General features: G+C 40.0%; 1 long non-coding RNA gene and 1 other non-coding gene across 2 annotated transcripts in view; one reads left to right on the forward strand and one right to left on the reverse strand.

The window, feature by feature from the left end:
* Positions 1-12,009, forward strand: part of LOC131273259 (uncharacterized) — an 83,801-nt gene that overhangs the window by 38,458 nt on the left and 33,334 nt on the right. Inside the window, exon 2 of the long non-coding RNA XR_009180419.2 lies at positions 8,634-8,712. This is a non-coding gene — a long non-coding RNA (uncharacterized lncRNA). The remainder of the gene's footprint in view (positions 1-8,633; positions 8,713-12,009) is intronic.
* LOC111760694 (U6 spliceosomal RNA) lies at positions 5,528-5,631 on the reverse strand. Its single transcript, XR_002794314.1, has one exon. It is a non-coding gene; the product is annotated as a U6 spliceosomal RNA (small nuclear RNA).

The following is a 12,009-nucleotide window of genomic DNA, read 5'->3' on the forward strand; positions in this document are numbered from 1 at the left end:
GATAGTGTCACAAGGTGGTAGAACTTCTGCCACACTGGTCAGGGGGTGTCTATGATGATCTGAGCCCCTCTGCTGGTCAGTGTAGAAATGTAGTGTGAATAAGAAAAAAAAAAAAAAGCAACTTGTTTTAAGGCACTTTAATTTTGGGGTGACTTATTTCCAAAAGCATAATTTAGCTTAATTGGACCAATGCACTGGTAAATAAGAAATATGCATGGGAACCAGACAGCTAATAACAAATCCTGTGGTATTACCAAAGAGAAAGATCGCTACAGGCTAGAGTTGTCATAGAAGGCAATTCTAGTCAACTGGAATAATGGGACATAGACTGGATGGAGTTCAGTAGGAACAAGTCAGGGTTATGCACTTGGAGTTGAAAAGTAACATGTTCAAAGGCAAGATGCCAACAACTCAAAGGCAGTTGGCTGGAAAATTGAAGTGTAGCTTTAGTGGATAGCCAGTTGACCGGGAGGAATTGTCATAATCCTGCAGTTCTGGTGATTGAAAAAAATGCAAGCAGAGAACTGTGGCAAATGAAAAGCATGTCTGGATCATGAGGTAATTGCTACACTGCAGTTCTCACTCACCAGAGCTGTAACAGAGAGCTGGGGCCAGCCAGCTATCCATAGTTCAATGTATTCAGAGAATGTGGAGAGAGTGCAGAGCAAAAGCAAAATAGTCATTCAATGACCAGTGAAGAAGGAGGAAATGACCTGGGATTATTTAGTCTGGAGAGAAGAAGCTTCACAGGCAATTTAAGAAGGGTCAGCACTGGAAACAAACTTTAGAAGAGCCACGGAACAGAGAATTAGGATTTTTCCTCTGTTGCTGAGAATGCAAAAAAGAACAGGTTTGTTGAGGTTAAACACAAGGAAGAATTTCCTGACTCCTGAGGTAGTGACACCAGATTGGGCTCGACATTTCTCTTTGGAGGACTTTGCAAAGATCAGTGTTCCTTTGAATTTAACGGATTTGCTGGGTCCTCCCTAAAGGACAGACGGTTCCCAACCTCTTTCCTGCCCTGACCTGGATGACAGATGCTGTCCCTGGGGGACACACTCCCATGGGTACAGTAACATTTTGCACAACTCCCAGCATCCTGCTTGCAGCTGCGTTCTTTCCGCTCGGGAAAACATATCAGAAAACAAGGGAGTAAGAGTGGGGATAATCTCAAATCCTTTTTTTAAATAGTGGATGTTTTGTCAATGTCAATATTTCAACTCTTATTTGTAAAATAAATAGGTAAATAATTTCATTGGACATTTATTCAACAATTAGCTTCTGAGGGAGGTGTGTAAATGGGGGCCGGTGTCCCAGGATAAATGGGCATGCAGTTACAATTCAGTGTGATAAGTGCTATTATATGGGAAAAGCGTGATGCGCTGTGAGAGTTTAGAGAAGGGCTGATTAATTCGGACTTGGAGGTTCCAGGAAGGCCTCCCCAAAGAATTCACATGTTAGTTGAGACCCAAAGGATGAACAGAAGATAGTCAGTCAATAGAGGAGGTGGGCAAATGGCGGAAGGACTACGGGGGTCCTACACACCTGAGGGCCTGGGGGTGGAAAAGACAGGGAGCAATAGAGAAAGTGAAAGACATCTTAACACAGCCCCCGGGGGAAGAGGTGGGATGGCAGGTGACAAAGCTGGTAAGCTAGAGGCAGAATGCTTACCGGGTCACCCAGGCCATTTTGACACTTCGGATTTCATCGCAGGAGCACAGAGGAGTCAGGGAACTGTTTCTTTTTTTTTTTTTTCATTTTAAAAAAAAACTTTATTGAGATATAATCGACAACAATAAACTACATATTTAAAATATAGAATTTGTGAAGCTTTTATATTTGTATAAATCATTTAAGATTTTTAATTTTTAATTGTCTTTTGCTGGGCTGTGGAAATGCAATTAATTTTTGTATATTGTCTTTGTGTCCTGTAACCTTGTTGAATTCACTTAATTCTAATAGGATTTTTTTTTTAGATTTTTCTGCTTGCACAATCATGGTGTCTGTAAATATCTTCCTTTCCAATCACTTTTTTAAATTAGAGAAGTTGTAGGTTGACAGAAAAATCATACATCCAGGTGGAATCTGAGCCTCCTCTTGACATAAAGGTGCAATGGACACAACCAATCCAGTGTCCACATAGAAGAGGTGGCATTGGATTGGGAAAAGTGGACATAATGGACAAAGGGTATGGGGAAAGGCAGGAAGAGATGAGAGGTGGAGGAGTCTTCGGGACATGGAGCTGCCCTGGATGGTGCTTCAGAGGTAATCACCGGACATTGTAAATCCTCACAGGGCCTACATGATGGAATAGAGGAGAGTATGGGCCATGATGTGAACCAATGTATATGAGGTGCAGAGGTGCCCAAAGATGTACTTACCAAATCCAATGGATGTGTCATGATGATGGGAACGAGTGTTGTTGGGGGGGGGGAGAGGGGGGTGGGGGGGTGGGGTTGAATGGGACCTCACATATATATTTTTAATGTAATATTATTACAAAGTCAATAAAAAATAAAAAAATTAAAAAAAAAAAAAAAAAAAAAAAAAAGAAAAATCATGCGTAACAGTTGGACTCAGGGAAGGACATTACCAGATTCATATTTCAGAACTATAAATTTGGCAGCAGTATGGAAAATTGGCTAGAAGGGCTTTGAAATTAATTTCGCCTGGATTTGAGTCTGTGTCCCATATTACTGACTTAAAATTTTGGACTAATTAGTTAATCTCACTGAATCGCAGTTTCTTCATCTATAAAATGGAGATAAGGATATTTATCTTGCTGAATGGCTATTAGGATAAATTTAAGTAACGTATTCCAAGGGCCTGTAGCGTGTCTGACAGCCTGGAATGGGTGCTCAACAAATGCTGGTTGTTTGCTTTACAAATTCATAATAGATGCACTTGACACAATACATAATCAGATACTTTTTTCATTTGTGAGTGATTATTACATGAGTAGTTTCTATAATCTTTTTAAAACTATAGAGATGAGAATGATATTTTCCTTCAGCCCTTTAATCACCTTTGTGGTTCTTTGCAGAACTCCCTCCAAATTTTTAAAATTCCACTTAAATTGTGGAGACCACAGCTAAATTAGTCACTGTAGAGAATTCATTATGATTAGATCAACGCTTTTAGTCACTTGGGCAGCTAGTTGGTCCATGCAAACCCAGTCAGCCCGTCCCCATCGACAAATAGGTTGTGTTCCAGGAGTTCATTAGTAAGTTGGCTGTTTGGAATACAGAAAGTCTTTCCCCATAGAAACACAATTCTAGATGGTGGCTTGTTTCCTAGGCCAGTACACAAAAATATATTTGGGGGAGTGGATGTGGCTCAAGCAGGTGAGCTCCCACCTCCCACTCAGGAGGTTCCAGGTTCAGTTCCCAGTGCCTCCTGAAGAAGGCAAACAACGAGCAGACATTGAGCAAAAATAACAAGCAGACAACGAGCAAAAACAAGGAAACAACAAGAAAAAACAAGCAGACAACAAGCAAAAACGAGCTAAGAGCAAAAACAAACGAGCAGGGGGTGGATGTGGCTCAAGCAATTGAGTGCCCACCTCACACAAGGGAGTCCCAAGTTTGGTTCCAGGTGCCTTCTAAAGGAAAAACAGACAATGAGGGAAAAAAGTCTACTTAATGCACATGCAGCTGAAGCAGGGCCTAGCAGTAATAGTCCCTCAAGTCCTTGACTTCTCTAAGTAAGCCCTACGGGTATGCACTGAGCCCAGAGACCCTCTGAACCCCAGGCATGCAACCTTGAGCCCTCTGAGGGAGATGAGAACTGAACTTATGGCTTTGAGAGTAAGGATCATTTGCAGCATCATTATGAAAAACCCTCCTCTGAAACAGACATTTACCTGCAATTGTGATTATTATATAAGCAAGTAAACTTCAAGAGCTACCTTATGATAAATATGCTTATTGTGTGCTAGATAATTTACCTCCAGCTACTAATTTATCTTTAATCCTTACCATAACTCTAAAAAAAAAATCATATTCTTATTCCTCCCATTTTGCCTGTGTCTTAAGGAGATTGTATGTGGCTCGGGGTCACACAGGTAGAGGCAGAGGCACCAATAAATGCGCCTTCTGTCTTCCAAGTCTGAGATCTTTCCACTGCATAACACTGCCCCCCAGTGGACCATGCCTAGCATATAACAGCAACCTACACGAACTACTAATCTCCCTGGAACGTAACAAGTCATTCATTCATGTGTCCAACAAACAATCTTTGAGTGCTTCCAAAGAGCCAGGCCTTGGGAACACAAAATCAAATTAGGCTTGGTGCTCTCACAGAGTTGTTGGGAAAAGGAACAAGTAAGTAAATGGCTGAAAGCAAGGAGACAAGAATATAATCAAGTTTTTTTTGTTGTTTGTTTTTTTAAGGTTACACAGAAACACAGGCACGTCTACCTTATAATCAGACTAGGGTCGCAGTGGTGGTAGACAAAGAAGGCCTCCTGGAGGAGGTGAGAGGAGCTGAGTTCTGAAGGATGAGTTGGAATTAAATGGAAAGCTAAATGACAAAGTGTCCAAAACATTCCTTTCAGAAGGAACAGCATGTTTAAATGAACAGAGACATGAAAACACCAAAATAAGTTAAGCACTTCTTTCAACCATCTGCTTTGGTTATAGCTCAGCACTGTGCAAAGACAGAGTAGCTTATTTTGGGGAGCAGACCAGTGAAAATGATATTTCAGTATAGATTTTATTTTTGTTTTTTTCAGAGAAAACTAAAATTTTTATTGAGAGAATTTCCTAAGTTGAACTTCCAATATAGCAACAGCATGCGTGGTTTCAGCTGGTCTTCTTAACTCATGGCTTCCCATCACCTGCTTCTGGAATTTGAGCAGCCTCTAGATTAGATGGAGTCTTCCCCTTCACATCAGGACCATCTCCACGCTCACCTCCTGTCTTTCCAGGCCCATTTCCTGGCCATCAATTTCTGGTCCAGGCCTTCAAGTGCAGGAGCACCCTCATTTTCTCCTTCTCGTCCAGGTGCAACATCCTGACCCTCCGTGGGTGTTTCCTCCTGTTGAGGTTGTTCATCACAAGGCTGCGGAACCACAGGTTCAACCGGATCAGAAGACTCCTGGCCATCTCCTCTTTCTCTGGATCTTGCTCTTGCTCATCCGCTCATAATTCACACGGCTGTGATGAGTCAGAGAGAAAGAAACCAGAAAGTAGGGACCCGACCTTGGTCAGCACCGCTCTGGGTTCAGAACCCTCAGTATAGTTTTAATTTGCATTTCTTTGATAGTGATGTTTTTGCATTCTTTGTGTATTTAAAAAATCTGTACTTCTTTCTGTGAATTGTTCATATCTATTGTTGCTTTTTCTATGGGTACTGACCATTTAAAAATTGATTTGTAAGAGCTATTAATGTATTATATGATCATTTATTTTTTATTTTTTAATGTGTTTTGCCATACAAAAATTTAAGATTTTCTTTTTCTTCTAAGCTTTAAAAACATCTTCTAAAACCCTTCCCCAACTCTAGGGTGATGAAGATGATGATGATTTTAAATATGGAATGCTTCACAAATTTATGTGGTATCCTTGCACAGAGGTCATGCTAATCTCTGTATCATTATAGTTTTAGTATATGTGCTGCCAAAGTGAGCGCCCAAGATTATTTTATTTTTATTTTTATTTTTTTTAAAGATTCATTTATTTATTTAATTTCCCCCCCTCCCCTGGTTGTCTGTTCTTGGTGTCTATTTGCTGCGTCTTGTTTCTTTGTCCGCTTCTGTTGTCAGTCAGCGGCACGGGAAGTGTGGGCGGCGCCATTCCTGGGCAGGCTGCTCTTTCATTTCACGCTGGGCGGCTTTCCTCACGGGCGCACTCCTTGCGCGTGGGGCTCCCCTACGTGGGGGACACCCTTGCGTGGCACTGCACTCCTTGCGTGCATCAGCACTGCGCATGGCCAGCTCCACACGGGTCAAGGAGGCCCGGGGTTTGAACCGTGGACCTCCCATATGGTAGACGGACGCCCTAACCACTGGGCCAAAGTCCGTTTCCCCCAAGATTATTTTTTAAAAATAAAATTATCTTTTTTTTTTTCATTTAAATCTTTGATCCAGCTGAGATTTATTTCCCAGGCTGCCTTGCAGCTTGTAGTCTCCATGGTTGGGAAACAAGAGCCAAGTCCTCTGGTGAACTGACCAGATGTCTATTTGTGTTACTGCTTTCGGTTTTTCTGGGTATATACCGAGCAATGGTATTGACGGATCCCATGGCAAGCCTATATTCAACTTCCCTAGAAACTGCCACTTCCTCCACAGGCTGTAGCAGTCTACATTCCCACCAACAGTGAATAAGCATTCCTATCTCTCCACATTCTCTCCAACATTTACAGTTTTCTGACTTTTTAATAGTGGTCAGTGTAATAGCTGTGAAGTGATACTTCATTGTAGCTTTGATTTGCATTGCCCTAATTGCTACTGATGTTGAACATTTTTTCATGTGTATTTCTTCTTTGGACAATTACCTTTTCAAGTCTTTTGCCCATTTCTTTAATTAAGTAGTTTGTCTTTTTACTGTTGAGTTGTATGATCCCTTTATATATCATGGATATTAAGCCCTTATCAGATATGTGATTGCCAAATATTTTCTCCCATTGATCAGCTGCCTTTTCACCCTTTTGATAAGGTCCTTTAAGGTGCACAAGTGTTGAATTTTGAGGAGGCCCCATTTATCTATTTTTTCTTTTGTTGCTTGTGCTTTAGGTGTAAAGTTTAAGAAACTATTGCCTACCACAAGATCTTGAAGATGTTTTCCTACATTTTCTTCTAGGAGTTTTTTGGTTCTCACTTTTATATTTAGGTCATTGATCTATTTTGTGTTAATTTTTGTATAAGGTGTGAGATAGAGGTCTTCTTTCTTTTGGATATGGCTATCCAGTTCTCCCAGCACCATTTGTGGAATAGACCACTCTGGCCCAGCTGGGTGGGCTTAATAGCCTTGCCAAGAATCACTTGACTGTAGATGTGAGGGTCTATTTCTGAGTTCTTGATTTGGTTCCATTGGTCAATTTGTGTCTTTATGCCAGTACCATGTTGTTGTGTTTTTTTTTGTTGTTGTTGTTGTTTTTTTACCACAGTAGCTAAGTAATATGCTTTAATGTAGGAAATAAGAGTCCTTCAACTTCAGTCTTCTTTTTAAGACATTTTTGGCTATTTGGGGCCCCTTACCCTTCCAAATAAATTTTATTATTGGCTTTTCCATTACTGCAAAAAAGGCTGTTGGCATTTTTATTGGGATTGTGTTGAATCTGTAAATCAGTTTGGGTAGAATTGACCTCTTACAGATATTTAGTCTTCCAATCCATGAATTCAGAATGTCTTTCCATTTATTTGTCTTCTTCGTTGTTTTGTTTTGTTTTGTTTTAGTTTTCTGAATACAGGCCATCAAGACCTTTTTCCTGGCCTTCATTCCCCTTATGTCCTCTCCTAGAGAAGGAGAGCCTCATCTAAATAAAATTCCATGTCCAAATATTTTAACCACTCCATTAATTACATGTGCCCACAATTCCCTTGCCCCTCTCATTTAATACTATAAATTTAATCATACATTATATATTCTTTTGTGTCTGGTGTCTTTGCTCAGCATTGTGTTTGTAAGATTTCCCCATTTTGTTGAGTGTAGCAGAGGTTTGTTTATTTTCATTGCTGTATGGTACAATAGAGTATGAATATCCCACAATTTATTTCTCCATTGCACTTTTTTTTCAAGATTTATTTTATTTATTTATCCCCTCCCCCCTTTTGTTTGCACTCACTGTCTGCTCTCTGTGTCCATTCGCTGTGTGCTCTTTGTGTCTGCTTCTCTTCTCTTTAGGAGGCACCAGGAACCAAACTCGGGACCTCCCATATGTGAGAAAGCCGCTCAGTTGCTTGAGCCACCTCTGCTCCCTGCTTTGTTGTGTCTGTCATTGTGTTTCCTCTTTGTGTCTCCTTGTTGCATCATCTTGTTGCGTCAGCTCTCTGCATCAGCCTGTCACACCAGCTCACGGCCTTGCTCATCTTCTTCAGGAGGCACGGGAAACCAAACCCAGGACCTCCCATGTGGTAGGCAGGAGCTCAATCGCTTGAGCCACATCCACTTCCCCATTGTACTGTTGATGGACAGCTTTTTGCTAACGCTGCCACGAACATTCTTGAATGTTTCTTCTGGTTCTCATGTGCATGTATTTCTATTTTAATGGAGTTGCTGAGTCATAAGTTATGCACATCTTCAGCTTTAGTAGATAGTGCCAAACATTTCCATAATGATTGTGCCAATTTACATTCCCACCTGCAGTATATGAAAGTTCCAGTTGCTAGAATACTCTCTGACATTTGTATTATGCATCTTTCATCTTTTTTATTTTAACCATTGTGATGGGAGTGTAGTAGCATAATATTGGGATGTTGACTTGCATTTCTCTGATGATTTCAGCAGCAAAACCCTTTTGCATGTATTTATTGGCCACTGGGATATCATTTTTGTGAAATGTCTTGTCTGTTTTGCTGTTGGGTTGTCTTTTAAAGTTGATTTCTATGAATTCTTGATATGACTCTTTGTGAGTTAAATGCATTGCAAATAATAATTATGTTTATTTATTTTATTTCCCCCTTCTTCCTCCAGATGGTTTGCTTGTCTGTCTGCTCACCTTCTCCAGGAGGCACCAGGAACCAAACTCTGAGGACCTCCTACGTGAGAGGATGTGAGCCACATTCTCAGGGTTCTGGCTTGTCATCTTGTCTAGCTCGTTGGTGCACAGGTTGGGGGTGGGGAGGGCAGAGCATTGCGGCGGGAGGCTGCCTATGTGCTTGTTGTCATTTTTTAGGAGGCACCAGGACCTCCTATGTGGTAGGTGGGGTGCCCAAGTGGTTGAGCCATAGTCTCTTCCCTCTCTTGCTTTTTGGATAACAGGTCTTAGTTTTAATGAAATCTAATTTATTATAACCCTGAGGCTGTGAAGATAATTTATATTCTTTTCTAGATTTATTTTGTTGTCTTTCACACTTAGATTTACAATTTTCCTGGAAGCTATTTTTCTTTTTGGTGTAAGGTAGAATTCAAGTTTATTTTCCCCCTATTTGGGAATTATTCCAGAACTGTTTATTGAAAAGACCATCCTTTCCCCATCACTCTGTGCCACCTTTGTCATAAATCAAGAGTCCATAGATGTGAGGATCTGTTTCTGGGCTCTTTTCTCTCCTGTTCATCTATTTGTGTATCATTGCATCTCTATTTTACTGTCTTAATTATTGTGCTTTACAATGAGTTGTTATATAATATTTGGTAGAGAAAGTCTTTCTTCCTTATTCTTCTTGAAGGTGCCTTGGGTAGTCTCTGAACTTTGCATTTTCTTAAAAATTTTAGACTCAGCTTATAGGTTCTACTGAAAGCCATTGCAGTTTTGATTAGCACTGCAGTGATCTATTAGCTTGGGGAAGATTGGCATCTTTAAAATATTCTGCTTCATGAGTAGTATATATCCTTCCCTACGTTTACATCTTCTTTCTCACAATAAAGCTTATAATTTTCTATATAGAGGCCTTGCACATCTTTTAATAGGTATGTTCTTGGGCATTGGATATATCTTGATGACACCAAAAGTGGTGTCATCACTTTTGAGGAAAATTTCATTTTCTAATTGTTGATGCTATTATGTATATGTGTGTTTATGCTACTACCTAATTGTTGATGCTATTATGCTTTTATATAAAAATACATTGACTTTTGTGTATTCATCATATATGTAACAGCCTTGTTAAATCCACTTATTAATTCCAATAATTGATCTATACATTATTTTTATTTTCTCTGTACATAGCCATATCATCTGTAAATAATTAAAGTTTTGTTTCTTCCTCTTTAATTCTTGTATCTTTTATTTATTTATTTTTCTTGCTTTGCTGCACTGTGGCCCTCTTATACAATGTTGAATAGAAATGGCTATAGTGGACATCCTTGTCACATTCCCAATCTCAAGGGAATTATGTATAATGTTTGCTGTCATTCTTTGGTAAATATCCTTCATCTAATTAAGAAGTTCCATTATGTGTTGCATTAGTCAGCCAAAGGGGTGCTGATGCAAAATACCACAAATTGGTTGGTTTTTATAAAGGGTATTTATTTGGGGTAGGATCTTCCAGATACCAGGCAATAAGGCATATGTTATTTCCCTCACCAAAGTCTATTTTCACATGTTGGAGCAAGATGGCTGCTGATGGCTGTGAGGGTTCAGGCTTCCCGGGTTCCTCCCTTCCAGGGTCTTGCTTCTCTCTGGGTTCAGGGTTCCTTCCTTCCCAGGGCTTGCTTCTTCCTGGGCTCAGGTTTCCTCTCTTCCTGGGGTTGGCTCTGTTTCCTCTGTGAGCTTACTTCCCAGGGCTCCAGTTTAAGGCTTCAATATCAAACTCCACCATCAAAAACCCTCAACTCTGTCCTTTGTCATACCTTTTATGACAACTCTGTCCTTTGTCATACCTTTTATGACAACTCTGTCCTTTGTCATACCTTTTATGACAATGCCTTAATGATATGGCCCAATCAAAGCCCTAATCATAATTTAATCACACCCAGGTACAGACCAGATTACAAACATAATCCAATATCTATTTTTGGAATTCATAACCATATCAAACTGCTACATATTTCTACTGCATTAAAAAGGGACCTCCAGAGAAACAGAAGCAAGATGTATATATATATATATCTAGAGAAAGATTCCAAGGATTTGACTCCTGAAACTGGGGGAGCTGGCTGATGCAAGATCCATAGGTCAGATCAGTAGGCTGGAAATTCCAGTAACACTGATGTTGCAATCTTAAGTCTTAAATCTGTAGAGGAGGATGGCAGCCTGGAAATTCTGAGAAGTGATGTCTTGAGGCAGAATTTTTTTTCCTGGAATCCTCGGTTCTTTGCTCTAATGGCCTCTAATTGATTGGATGAGGCCTACCCACACTACTAAGGGTAATCTCTAGAATTGATTTGTTAATATTTTGTTTAAGATTTTTGCATATTTGCATCTTATGGCCAACAAATTTCTCTTCTGTAATATCTTTTTAAGAAAGGTTTTGATATCATATCAGGATTATATTGACCTCATAAAATGAGTTGAGTAGTTTTCACTCTTTTTCTATATCATGGAAGTGTTTGTGTAATATTGATGCTATTTCTACCTTAACTATTTGGTAAAATCTATTGGGAGGACATGTTGGTCTGAAATTTTATTAGTGGGATGATTTGTAATATTGAATTAAATTTCTTTAAACATAAGAGAAGCATTCAAATTTTTTTTTCCTTGGGTCAATTTTTAAAAAAATAATAGATTTTTTTTAAAGAACAGATTTAGATTCACAGAATAACTGAGCAGATAGTACAAGGAGTTCCATATGCCAACCCCACCCCCCAACTCCACTTCATAGATTCTCCTACTACTAACATCTTGCATTGGTCTGGTATAATTGTTGCAATTAATGAATCGGTATCAATACATTATCATTATTTATAGTCTGTAGTTTACATTAAGATTCACTTTTTTAAAAAAGGATTTATTTATCTCTCTTCTGCCTCCCTTATTGTCTGCTCTCTCTGTCCATTCGCTGTGCATTCTTCTGTGTCTACTTGTCTTCTCTTTAGGCAGCACCGGGAACTGATTCTAGGACCTTCTGGAGTAGGAGAGAGGTGGTCAATCTCTGGTGCCACCTCAGCATCTTGGTCTGCTGCATCTCTTATTGTCTTTCCTCTGTGTCTCTTTTTGTTGGGTCATCTTGCTGTGCCAGCTCTCTGCTCGGTCCATCTGGCCGCGTGGGCCAGCACTCCTGCATGGGTCAGTACTCTGCTTAGGCCAGCTTGTTGTGTGGGCCAGCACTCTGCATGGACCAGCTGTCCGTTTGGGCCACTTCAACACACATGCCAGCTTGCCTTCACCAGGAGGTCCCAGGAATCAAACCCTGGACCTCCTATATGGTAGACAGGAGCCCAATTGCTTAAGCCATATCCACTTCCTAAA

This window comes from Dasypus novemcinctus, chromosome 14 (genome assembly GCF_030445035.2).
Source record: "Dasypus novemcinctus isolate mDasNov1 chromosome 14, mDasNov1.1.hap2, whole genome shotgun sequence".
Taxonomy (NCBI): domain Eukaryota; kingdom Metazoa; phylum Chordata; class Mammalia; order Cingulata; family Dasypodidae; genus Dasypus; species Dasypus novemcinctus.